Below are 13,704 nucleotides of genomic sequence, written 5' to 3'. Positions count from 1 at the left end.
CTCACAAAGGATGACAGCTACGAACTATTTCCCTCCCGCCCCCCGCAAAAAAACAATATTCTCAATCACCTGCATTTGGATGATGAGCAGAACCCATCATTTGGGCTCAAACCCAGAGAGCTCAAGGTGGCCAGGGCACCAATGGGGAGAGGACAGAGATGGGAAATAGAAGTGGATGGGGTTGGGAAGAACTGAAACAATGTTGGGATGAGGATGGTACCAACTATGATTAAGGCTGCGTTTATGTCACTGAGGTCATGGAAATGACAGAATCAGGAATCTGTGACTTCCAGAGACCTCCATGACATTCTTTGCTTCAGCCACAGAGGCTGCTGGACTCTGGAGCTGACAGCCAGTGGAGCCCTGGCAGGGTTCCAGCGACAGGTGACAGCAGCGACAGCAGGCCTCCTGCAAAGTTCTAGTGACAGGTGATAGACTTCTGAGGGGGCCTCCTCACATTTCCAGAGATGTGCAACAGCCCCAAGTGTGCGGGGGGGAGGGCTGGATGCCTGGGGCAAGCAGATGGGGTGTCCTGTTTTCTCTTTGGTCACCCTGCAGCTCCCAGACACTATGGGTGAAGGGGGGCTCCCCTGCAGCTTCCAGCTGCTGCAGGCAGACAGGGACCCCCACAGCTCCCCGCCACCAGTGTGGTGGGGGAAACCATGGAGCTGCAGCAGCTAAAGTCACAGACAGGTCACAGCTTTCATGAATTTTTGTTTATTGTCAGAGACCTGTTCATGACTTTTACTAAAAATCATGACAAAATCTTAGCCTTAACTATGAGACCTCAGAAAACTTTGAAGCAAAACTAGAAGGACAAAGGAGAAAGGTCTGGAGGAAAAATAAACTGAAACAGAGTCCTGCTTCTATGGCAGTTACATTCTTAAAAAACCTAAATAAAGTTGTATAAATGCTGGTGTCTAACTACCATTTAGGACTCTGATTGTGCCAAAAAGTGGAAAAATGTATACGAGCAATGAAACTGCACATCAGCAGCACCCAAGATGACAGTCACCATGGGAACATTATCATTTCTCATAAAACGCAGTGATAGCACAGCAGTTCAAGGAATGGTCATGAGAAGTGCAGGATTACTATATATGGAGAGATGGAAGTGTGAGCAAGATAAATATTGAGGTGAAAAAGTAGCTAGTTTAAATTCAATCCAGATAAGAAAGAAATTACGCTGATATGAGGAAAACGAGGAACTAGCAGAAGCTCTGGTCTTACCTTTATGGAAGATGTCTGCCGATTGCCATGATGAGGTACAGCCTTTTGCTCCTTCTCAGCTCACTGGATCTCCAAAACACCCAAATAGCAGAAATATGGCTTTTTCCAGTTTCAGCAAGCTAGGAGCCTCCACTCTTTCCTATCAGGTGATCAATACCAGGGCCACTTTAAGGCCTGCCTAGTACAATTTGTTCAGCATTGGACTACTATGAAGTCTACATAGAAAAGTCAGCTGGTTCCTCATGCAGTGAACAGCCATTTAGATAAGTCTGACCAACAAGAGCACATCACATTGGTGCTTGATCCTCCCATCTGGCTCCCTATGCAATTCTACATCCATTTCAAGATTTTAGTGCTAATCTTCAAATATTTCAATAGGCGGGGGGCTAGATATCTCAAAGATTCTGTGCTACCCAGCTTGACAGCTGAGATCAATGGGCACACTGTGGCTAATGGTGTCTTCAGTGAAACTGGAGATCATGACAAGCCTGTCACAGAACACAGTGCCATACTGTGCCTTACTGCAATGATGATTAGCAAATGGCTGACAGCTTTTTTTTCCAAGAAAAGAAACAAGAAAGAACATTCCCCTTAGAAAAATGGTGGTGAGATCATGGAGAGCAGGAGAGTGTTACCTTTGTGGATGAAATTTTGCACGTCTTGATTGTGTACTTCATGGCTGCATGCTAGGCTATGGTGATGGTACTTTAGGAATGATAGTAGAGAGACAATTCTTGAGAGGTGCTGGGCACCTGTAATTTACATTACCTGCAGCTGAGAGCATCTCTGTGGATTTGGCCTATAGAGAGGGAGAAGGAAGATGAAACAGTTACAAATGACACTGTAAGTGGGCAACACTCAACAACAACCTCCACAAGCATAGGCACACATACATGGAAGGAAATGTGAAGCATAAAGGAAGTCAATAAAAGAGTGATGAGGGTCACAGGTAAAAGGCAAAGCAAGGACCTGTCTTCATTCCTTATATACAGATACCTAGATATCCATCCAGCTGTGTGGCCACATTTCCCCCTTTCTGTTGCTGGGCAGCTGCTTTTGATATCAAGTTCTGTGGACAGCAAACATTTGCTGTTCCTTCCAAACCAATGTTGAAAATGCTGGCATGGACAGGATCAGCCAAGTTCAACACCCACTGTAGTAAAGTATACTAGACCCTGACTGGAAGAGACTGATACAATACTGAGAGATTAGAAGGAAAAACTAATCAGAGTTTTCTTAACCCTGTCTCCTATTCCCATACAGTCCATTGCCTTAATGAAAGAGTAATGTTTCCGTCATCCCATGTACACTAGTGCATTACAGTGTGGTCATGAGCAGTAAATTATTTGCAAGGGATTTAGGAAAAATAGCATTGAAGCATTTGTTTTTAAAACAGATATATGAAGATGCCGGTCTCAGATGATCTTGCCGCTTTGGGACTTACAGTGCACAAGCTCCACTGCAGATGAGAATGCAGACAGCTGAATGGGAGGCAGACACTATTGGTGCACAAGGGCTCAGCATACGAGTTGGCCCCAGATTCATTATTAAGGGAAATAGGAGCAAAGGTCATTGACTGGAGGGAAAGTGGGGCAAGAAGGCCACTGCCTGCAGAAGAAGAAGAAAGGTAGCTGGCTGCCTGGGAAGTTGGGCAAATTGACCACTGGCTGTTACAGTCAAAGTCTTAATCTGGTAAACCAGTACACAGTCTCGCCAAATGCTTGGCCACTATTAGTCTAAATCACAAATGATTAAATAATAAAATACAGCTAAAATTCTATCCTAAAACCACAAAACCAAGATAATCTAGAATCGGGAAAGTCCATCAGGAAAGTCAGTCTCTTGTATATGGTTATTGCTGATTAGATGGTACATAAAAAATCCCATTATAGAATTCTCCACCAATGTCCCAGTACAGCAGAGAGAGATACAGAGCCTGATTGTCTGTTACATTAGAGACCATTTGATCCTCTCCTGTGGCACTATGGGGTTATAAAACTCGTTGATCTACCTATTGAGGAATTCCCTCCTAAAAAGAGAATCTGCCTGTGGCACAAAGGTGGAGTGATAGCGCTCTGCCACCCCCCCAGTGTAGGCTTCATGGGTGGGGAGCAGGGGCATTGCTGTGTTCTGGCTATTCTCGGCTGTCATAACAGCCCATTCTGGCCGTAGCCAGCCAAGCATAAAGTAAGGCTACTCTAACTTATACTGGGGGCTGAGCCCAGAACTGGGGAAGTACAAAGGTGGCTCAAATCTTCCTTTACTACTAACTCTGCCCTCCCTGCCCATGCCAAGCAGAGCTTGGGGAGAACAGAGAATCTGGACTGAATTTCAATGCTAGGTCTGAATTGCCTTAAGACCCACTCCTGATGCCATTGAAATGTCTGGGAATTTTCTTTGGAAGCAGAATCAGGCCCATCCTTTCTGAGTCGTGTACATTCAAATCCGTAATTGATGACCCCATCCACCTTTCTCCCAACATCTTATTTTCCCAACACAACATCCGTTGCAGCCAGGGTTAAGATTATATTTCAACACAATTTTGAAAAATGGGGTTGTTTTTTGTTGATATAGAGGGGAATGTATAGCATCAGACAGGAAACTATTGTATTTGGAGGGCCATTGCCAGAGAACTGTAGAAAGTGTGTTAGCAAGCCCCGGTGGGAATATAGTACCAAGCTGAAGTCATTTGCAAGGTTCAAATATCTGCTGGCACTCATAAACCACTCCAGCTACACTACAATCTCACAGTTTATGGTGTTTTCATCTTGCACTCTAAGAACACATATGCTGCCACTTTTATTATAGCATTAAGATACAAGGGATTAAGATACAAGGGATACAAGGGATTTTTTATTGGTCTATGAATCTACCCCTAAAAGCATGCTCTGAGGTACTGGGGAAGGGAGGGATAGCTCAGTGGTTTGAGCATTGGCCTGTTAAACTCAGGGATGAGAGTTCAATCCTTGAGGGGGCCATTAGGGATCTAGAGCAAAAATCTGTCTAGGGGTTGGACTAGATGACCTTCTGAGGTCCCTTCCAACCCTGATATTCAGTGATACTGTATGAGACTGCAGGCCTAATGGTAATTTCATCCTTTTATTATTATAGGTACTTTGTGAAGCAATTAAGCTTCCAGTATACTTGCATCTTAGGACAGGTCCACCATCCTCTTCTAGAAATGCTTTGCCTCCTCCCTAGGTTACTCCAACATTTCTAAGTCTTCATATTGCAGATTTGCTGTATCTTTTCTGGAGTCTTATAGCATTAATGTTCAGTTTCACAGGATCTGTCTACACTGCATATAAGAGCAAGCCTCCCAGTGTGGGTCCACAGACTTGTGTTAGCAGGGCTCGTGAGAGCATGCTAAAATTAGCTCTGTAGACACTGGTGTTTGGGCTCTGCAGCCACAAAAGGAGACGGTTTCAGAGCCCCAGTTCCAGACTGAGTCCCAACCTCAAAGCACCATCTACACAGCTATTTTTAGCATACTAGCATGAGCCCTGCTAGCACAGGTCTATGGACCCAGGCTGGGAGGTTTGCTCCCAGACTCAGTGTAGACATACCCTTTGTTCATTATCATTTGGTTTTGTACAGATTGTTGAGGAAACTGGTCTGCCCCAGATCTCCCTCCATTGCTCTTTGTCGTTTCTTTTTCCATGTTGTCTTCTCCAACAATTTTAGATTTATCCTTTCAACATCTGTTATTGCCTAAATTCTCAGCATGGGTAATTTGGAGACAACGGCTCCTGTTTCCTTCTCAGTTACACCCCTGTAAATGAGGATCAACTTCACTGGAGTCAAGGAAGTAGCACTGGTGTAAAACTAGTGTCAGTGAGAGCAGAAGAGAATCAGGACCAAATATTTTTTAACACTTGTAATGAATTAATGTGTTATATGGAAAATGCAGCAGAGTCCTCGTCAATCATGAAGTAGAAATAGGAACAATTTGGTTGCTTTTCTTCATTCTTTCCTCATCTTCCTTTCCCCCAACATCAGTTTAGTTTTCTTAGTTGCCATCTGTATGTGATTTATATTAACATGTATCAATATGCATGAACAAGCAAGTTCTCTGGATCAAATGTAGGGAAGAGGAATGGAAGATCGAGCAGAAGGAGGTGAAGGATAACAAATAGAAGCAGATAAAGGGGGAAAGGGAAAATGAAGGGAAAGAAGGGATGGAGGAAGAAAGTGAGTGAAAAAGATAAAGCTTTAAGGAAATAATAAAAGGAATGAAGAGAGAGAACAGGTAAAGGAGATGGAGAGATTTTATTTTCTCACCCTGCGGGTCCTATCACCCCTTCTCATGGAAAATTGTTTTTATTTGTATGAGGAGATAAATCCATAAATTTCTCCTTATAGAGCTTCCTCCAAATTCTTCTGTCAGAAAGGGCAAAAGGGGGTTGCATAAAGTCTGTTGGTTCTTCTCAGTAGTTCATACAGCCTTCATCTGCATGAACTCCTGAGAAGATGTACTGCAGGACTGAAGGGAATGATGCCCATCATCTCGGTCCTTCTTCTTGTACCCCATTCCCATGCATGGAAACTGGATCCACAACATTTCCTCTACATGCCCAGGGGCAGAGATGGCTTTAAAATGGTGGCTCTCTTTCATTCCCAGTCATGTAGACAAGGGCAGACCTCAGAGGTATGCTCAGGCTCTTAGGTGTGGTTGAAAATGACTGGGTCTTAATCTCACCCTCATTTTGACTTTTACTAAAACTTGAATCTGAAATAATCTAAGTAGGATAATAATCAATTGATACAGTCAGAGTTTATAACAGATTCTTGCAGTGAAAAATCACCAGCTTGTTATAGCCTGTTTTCCCCTGCACTAGTTTCCTCTCTCCAACCACATTGAAAGCCAATTTAGAAACCCTGTGCAATCTCTCTTGCAACTGATGTGTGGGCGAATCAGTTTCTAGGGCTTTGTTTTCAAACCAGCTGTTCACACAAAGGTAGGGCTCCTCCCAGCAAAAGAAACTCTTGTAATCTTTACTCCTCCCACCTTATGTGTAAGTATGACAATCCTTCACAGGGAAGGAGAGGGAGAAGAGAGCTCTCTTCCACTGTAATATTTTGTAGAGATCGGGGCTTAAATCTGTATGGTGCTGCATGTCCTCAGCTCCCTTTGAGTCCCAGAGGGAACTCATTACCTCACAGGATGTACTAAAACTGTTAAATTAGCCACTTATGATAAACGTCATTTAAATGATCATTCTACAAAAGAACCAAAGTAAGACATAATTAAATTGTGTCAGAGATCTGCAGTATTGAAAAGGAACTCACTCCAACCAAATTCTTTCCTCAGACAGGATGTCTCGGGAGAGAATTTATTAATCATAAAAGGAAAATGATTCATTACAACTAAGGAATGAACTGTGTGTCCCAAGGCCCGCTATCATTCACTGATGTGATCTACTGCTAAGATTTACACGCAGGCTTCTGAGTTAAGCTGTGAACTAAGCACTGAAAATCAAAATTAAAGGTTCATGCTAGGAAACACCTTTTTCACTAAAATATATTCAGGGCTCATGTTAGGGCAACAGGAAAGGAATCATCCTGATGTACTGAGCTAAATTATGCCTCCCTCTGGTATATCAGAAGGGGAGAAAGAGTATTGGGAACTCCTCAAACCTCTACTTTATGCACTTGCCAGGGTGCAATGCATATCTGGAATGGCTCTAAGCATTGTTAGGATGGCTGGCTCGGAAACACTAGAGGGCATTTCTCACTGAAGCAAGAGCATGGTCCTGGCTCCACCCCCTGTGTAGTCATGTTGTGGGAAATGCTGGCTAAACCTGTTGTATGGGTGTAGCAAGGGAATCTCTTACCCATGTTCCTCCAGAGCTCTGAATGCATTATGCGGTTCAGAGGCATAAAATCTTTATTTGGCAATGTGCCATTTTACCCTCTTCAGTGCAGCTCAGGATTGTAAGAGCCATAAATAAGTCCACTGTTTTAAGTGAAGAGGGTCAGACCGAGATTTGAGTGAGAAGAAAGATGTCTGTGTGCAGGTGTCTGTGTGTTAAATTGCTGGTACAATTTTTTTGTGATGGAGTGAAAATTAAAGTAGAAGGTGTTAGTTCATTATAATTTGTACTCATGTTCCTAAGTTGATGTGTACACCTACATACTCAAACAAACTGTTTGCAATTAATCCATAGAGGAGGGAAAATTGCAAAAATAAATACATGAAATTTAAAAATCACTAAATAATAAATTAATGCAAGGTAATTCTTCTCACAGACATTCTGCAAACAGAAAAAGAGAATAAGGTTCTCATCCAAGAAACACTTAAGCATTATTTGCTCAGCTGTAGTATTAACTTTGCTTTCTAAACTGTAGATTGGAGGAAGCATTGGCTAGTGATCAGAACCTATTAACTGGGATTTAGACACTATCAGAAGGAAATGGGTTCTATCTGCCATTGACTTGCTGTGCCATCTTAGGCACTTCTGGCCTAATTTTCAGAGGTGCTGAAGTCAATGGGAGTTGTGAGTACGCAGCGCCTCTGAAAATCAGGCCAATAACCTGGCTGCACCTCAGTTTACCCAACTGCAAAATAAGTATAAAAATATTATCTACCTACTTGCCAGGGAAATTGCGAGGCTTATTAATATATGTCTTTAGAATATTTTGAGGCCCTAAGATGAAAGGCACAACATGAGCATTATATTTATTGTTCCTTTTTGTTTGAAATGGTCTATCATGTAGTGTACAGCCCATGAATTCTTGTCCTTTATTCTCCTTGTAAAGAACTCTATTAAGAATACTGCCTCATACAAGCAGTGTGCAATGTCTCTGTCAGTCAAAGGTGTTGGAATGTGTTAAGTATATTTATATATAGTTTAACTTTAGTACATGGAGGTTAATGATCCTTTATCTATCTCTCTGATTAGAAAGCACAATGATGACGAGGTGGTAAATAGCTTAGACGCAGGAAAGGCACACAATAGGCAGTAGGAATGCTAAGAAAAAGGAAATTATGGAGATCCAGGTAGAAAGAGGGAGGAAGAAGGGGAAACTAAGGGGTGGAAAGATAGTCACCTTTTATCTGCTGGTATGAGCTTTCCTTTTACCTGTGACCCCTGTCTCTTTCTCTCGTCCTTCAGTCGGTATTATCTCCATCTGTACTCCCCTGTTTTGTGTAAATTCATTGTCTCTCTCTCTCTCCTGGTACTTTCTATTCTATATTTTCTCTCTTTGCCTTGTCTCTTGGCCCTTTTCAGTCCTTTGTCTTTCTGCATATCTCTCAGTGCCCACATAATAATGTGGGAGATTAATAGAATGCACAAAGAATATCTTCTCTACCTTGTGTTTTATGACACAGCATTTCCAGTATCAGTAACTTACAGCAATAAGAGGAAGATAACAAGGATTCAGTGAACCTTGCAAGGTCTGGTTTATATGGGTTCATCAGTTGGAATGTGGGGGTTCCCTGGCATGGGTTAGCTGCTGCTAATATGCTGAGAAGTTTGGACTTTTTTCTTGAGCCTGTCCTAGTGCACCTGGAGGTATGCATTCTAGAGAACTGGAATCTCCAGGAAACTGCATCCCACAGGGATGAGTGGAGAGCTCACTACCACCCAGGAGGTCCCTCATCCAGGCCTTTGGACTCCCAAGTCTTACCTTTGCCATCTTCTGGTGAGGCTGATGGCCTGATCCCCTCCATCTCTTGATGGGCTGTTCCTAGCCCACCATGCCTTATGCCTGGGGACTCCGTGATGTATCAGATGATTGATTTCTCCATTTTCTAGCTTTGGGGACCTTCTAGCATTAGTCACTTTCCTTCAGCATCCACACAGCCTTCAGAGCCATCAGGAAGCAGCCTGTCTTCTCTGTACAGACAGTCAAAAAGAGGGAGCACTCTCTCTCTTGCAGTGGCCAGCTCCTAAACTAACTGCAAGAGCAATGCAGCACCATATGAGGCTGAGCAGACAACTCTTAAGGGAAGTCCTAGTAGGTAGCTCTACTTGCACCTCCAGTTCATCTAGGGAGTAACAGCAGTTGGAGGAGAGTCACTTGCTCACTACTGGAGGAGAGTCAGTCTGATTTCTAACACCGCAGAAGAGTCTCTGGGTGTGAGGGACCAATGGACCATACTAGACAACCACCATCAAATCTAGAGAAAGCAGCTACCTGATGCCCTCTGAAGATTCAGGAGAGGGGGCTTAGGAATGAGCAGAGGAATCAAGACACCTGTGCCTCAAAGATAACAAAACAGTGGTTTGGAATGAGGGCCCAGAGCTTCAGGTGGGTGGTAGGGTGCTGTACTGTGTAAATATCATAAGGCAGCTCCACCAAATGTTCATGGAGCGTAGGACTAGCATTCAAACCCATTCTGGATTCTGGGTGTATTCAGGGTTCTGATGAGAATAATTTATACATTGTGTAGGATAATATAAAAGTGCTTCCCTGACAAGATGCTTGAGGCATTGTATGGCACAATCAGGGCTGGCCTAGGTGTTCTGCCACCCAGGGCTGAAAACTGTGCCTCCCTTATCCCTACCTGAAGTGGTGACTGTGAAAACAAAACAAAACAAAACAAAATGGCCGTCCCCTCTCGTCATGTTGATTTGTCACGCTTCCCAGAATTTAGTGCCCAGGGCGACTGCTCTGTTCACCCATTCCTAAGGCCAGCCCTGGGCATAACAAAATGTAGATAACAATGTAAAAACTGAGCAGACAGGTCTAAAACAAAATGCTGGGACTTCAGAAAGTTTTGAAATGTACATCCTAAGGAAAAGGAAAGAGCTATGAGAACGTGTACGGTAAAGAAGGGGCTGACCTGCTTTAACTTATACTGCCTCACACCCTCCCATTAGCCACTTTTCTTGCTGTATTCCTTTTGCTAGTGTCCTGCCATTACACCAGCTTAATCTCTGCTGCACTAAGTGAGCCAAATTCAGAGGTGATCTGTGAGAGGGGGGTGCACATGACAAGTCTGGGAGAGTAAGTTGGGGTTCCAGACTGTGGAGACTAGGAGAAGGTATCTGTTTCATCTAGACTCACCCCACCCCATTTCTAAAAACCCTATCGAAGTACAAAAATAAAACCAATCCCAACCCCCCCCATACAAATTCCTCTTGCCTCTGAAATTTGTATTTTCACTTCAGCAAAGATAGTGAAAACCCTGCCAGAGCTTCTGTGGAGAATCTTGGCTTTCCAAATGAGTGTCAACGAGAAACAAAGAAAACAACTCTGAAGTTCAGAGCAGCAACATTTGTTATTGTAGTAGTGCTTGGTAATGGCACGGTAGCTAAGAGTCTGCAGCCCATGTTACTAGCTCTTTATTTTGGAACTTACAATAGAGCTAGTTGATACTGTATCATGTAGAAAGCTATGGCCTGTAAATTTCGTACATCTGCATGTATTGTAATTGTATATGATAACTTATTTATAAACCCCTCTGCAGTGCTTATCACTGGCTCACACACGTGCCTGAGTAGTGGGTTACTAATGCTACATGTTGTGACATAGGAACAAGGCCCTGATTGTTGGCTTCACCACAGCTGTGCTCAGGGCAGGATCTGAGAGGTCCTGATTAGTGGCAGCTTTATGCTGCTTTTACACACCTGCTCTCACTACCCAATTCCAGGGCTGGCCAGGCAGTACTTGACTTCAGCAAAAATTAGAACAACTCTAAGGTCATGTCTGCACTAGCAGCTGTACCGATGCAGCTGCTCCACTGGAAGATCACTCATGTAGCTGCTCTATGCCAGTGGAGAGAGCTCTCCCGTCAACATAATAAAACCACCTCCAGGACCAGCGGTAGCGATTTCAGCGGGAGAAGCCCTCCCACCAACATGGCATTGTCCATTCCAGCACTTCTGTCAGTGTAACTTATGTCATTCATATGGAGTGTTTTTTCACACTCCTGAGCAACATAGATCATAGTGACAAAAGTGGTAGCGTAGACGTGGCCTAAGTTGCTCTCACTGTAAAGGCCCCTATGCTGGCATTATACCACAATGAGAATCCCCTGTTGGCTCTTTAAGCTAGTTGTACAAGTGGGAAAAAAAAAAAAAAAAAAAAAAAGGAAAGTAGCAGGGTCTAGTGGATAAACCAATGGCATAGCAGTCAGCAGCTTGGGTTCTAGGCTTGTCTCTGATACTGATATGACCTTGCCTGAGCCACTTCATTTTCTCTCTCTGCCTTTGGANACTTTGAACGCACCATTTTTTCCTCTCTGATTTAATGGAAGTTGACTTTACTTTAGCTGCATTAAAAAAAAAAAAAAAAAAAAAAAAGGAAAGTAGCGTGGTCTAGTGGATAAAGAAATGGCATAGCAGTCAGCAGCTTGGGTTCTAGGCTTGTCTCTGATACTGATATGACCTTGCCTGAGCCACTTCATTTTCTCTCTCTGCCTTTGGATTCTGGTGATGAGCATGGTATAAGAACCAACAGAGAATATAATAGCTATGGGCAAGGATTAAGGTGATACTGCTGACTGTGAAATCTCATATTTTTTAAACCTCACATTCAAAAAATCTAAAATATGTAGCCCGGTAGCATCACCCATTTACTTGTATGTAAAACAGACAGGACAAAATACCATACTCCAAATCAAACTCAGGCTGCGCTAGTAAAAAAAAATAATAAAGAGAGGGGGACAATTCTGTGAAAATGTTAAGTTATTTCTGTTTTGCAGGTTTGAAATGGAGCAATTTTTAGATTTCTTAATATTTTTCATGAACTACATTTCTGAAGAGTTTTGAACTGTCAAATTTTCAGGGTTTTCCCCCTTTTCCCCACTTACTCATTTTCTTTCTTTCTTTTTCTTTTAATTTTTCTTTCTGGTCTCCAATTTTCCCAACTTTTGCAAAGTTAGAGCATTGGCTCTATGATGTTTCATGCTTTCTTTGCCAACTTGAAACTCTTCCCACATTGAGGAGTTTTGAAAAGTTAGTTGGAGGTGGGAGGAGCAAAAAACAAAAGCCAGACATCATTCATTCTGTTGCATTCAGTGGCAATAAGCAATAAAGGAGAAAAGATACGGAAAAACAAAACAGAAAAACCACAAATGAACAAACAAACAAAAAACACATTTAGTTAAAGCAATACAAAGACTGCATGTAGACCAGTCCTATTAGTTTTAGATTATTTTTCCTCCAGGTATAACTTGCATTTTTTAAAACCAAATTTATTTCTTCTCCTTTGGCCTGATTCCACACAATTTTACAGCTCTTCTATTCTGGTGCAATTCCACTGACATCAGAGGAGCTACACCAACATAAACCCAGTGTACTGCAGTGGAGGATCTGGCTCTCTACTTGCTGTAATGAAAGCTGGAATTCTGTTTAACTGAAAATGTCAGGTGCCAATAGTTCAGAGCTTACATTGTACATAGTACATTGTACAGGGTACAGAGACAAGTGGTGCCATCTCTCAGGGCTCGACTATATACAGAGTTATACTGGTTTCAATTAAGATGACATTATAAATGGATTTAATTAAGCCAGTGCAAAACACTGCAGGGGCACCCTTACTTCAGTTTCAACCACACTTATTTGGCTTTAATTTGAGGCCATGTCTACACTACCAGCTGTGGTTGACGCAAGTAACGTCAGCATAAAGCCACCCCAGCTAGTATGTTGCTCATGTGTGTACACACTCGGCTGCTTATGTCCACACTACACATACTCACTAGGAAAGTTTGTGTCAGTGCACACAGTGGTGCACGCTGGGTAGGTATCTCAGTGTGCCACTTGCTATCTTCTGGTGCATTGTCCTTTGGGAAATTTTGGCAATGTATGGTGGGGCAGAAATGAGTGTCACAGGAGTGACTGGGAGCATGCGGTCAAGTTCCTGTCATGCAACTTTCTTCATCCCATAATACCATCTATATCCCATATTTTTCTTTTTTTTTAATCTCACAAAATCACATGCCACTTTTCACTGTCTGCCATCTCTGACAGAAGCATGAAGCCCACAGAACTCTGCGCTGTTCTGATGAACAAAGAAAGGTTAAAAAATCCTCTGGTATTTGCAGAGCTGCAGGAAGAACCACAACAAGTGGGGGCATGACAGTTTCACCAAGACCAGGCTGCTGAAGGTCATAGCTTAAACCCATTCAGGGTTGTTGGTGGCATTCACAGAGCAGCTGCAGGTGATGGAGCACCACTTCTAGGCCCAAGAAACAAACACTGACTGGTGGGATGACATCATAATCAGACATGCCAAACCTGTGGGGGAAAAATGTAGAAATTGGGCTTGGTTTTGGCTTAAGAATTGCTTGTTGGCTGGTTTTTGGCTTGTAGCTTGTTGCTTGTTGTAGCTTGTTGCTTCTTTTTTTTTGACTGGCTCCCAGCCAGCAGAGGTGAGGGGGGCAAGCAGGGACAAGGGGGTAGGAGAGTCAGGGGTGCACAGCGAGCCCACCGCAGTCCCAGACTGCACACTGGGGGGATCTAGTCACATAGAGAGTTGGGGTACTTAGGGATTGGCTTGTTTTGGCCTTGTTTTGAAATGGGA

The 13,704-nt window shown here is 43.0% G+C and overlaps 2 long non-coding RNA genes across 2 annotated transcripts in view; one reads left to right on the top strand and one right to left on the bottom strand.

Moving 5' to 3' along the window:
• The window catches only part of LOC142046883 (uncharacterized), a 362,358-nt gene that overhangs the window by 100,013 nt on the left and 248,641 nt on the right, over positions 1-13,704 (bottom strand). The gene's annotated exons all lie outside the window — the stretch shown is intronic.
• Positions 1-13,704, top strand: part of LOC142046884 (uncharacterized) — a 361,020-nt gene that overhangs the window by 99,999 nt on the left and 247,317 nt on the right. The window lies entirely within an intron of this gene.

This window comes from Chelonoidis abingdonii, chromosome 1, assembly GCF_003597395.2.
Source record: "Chelonoidis abingdonii isolate Lonesome George chromosome 1, CheloAbing_2.0, whole genome shotgun sequence".
Lineage (NCBI taxonomy): Eukaryota > Metazoa > Chordata > Testudines > Testudinidae > Chelonoidis > Chelonoidis abingdonii.
Note: the sequence above shows the minus strand (reverse complement) of the source record. Positions and strands in the feature narration are given on the sequence as shown.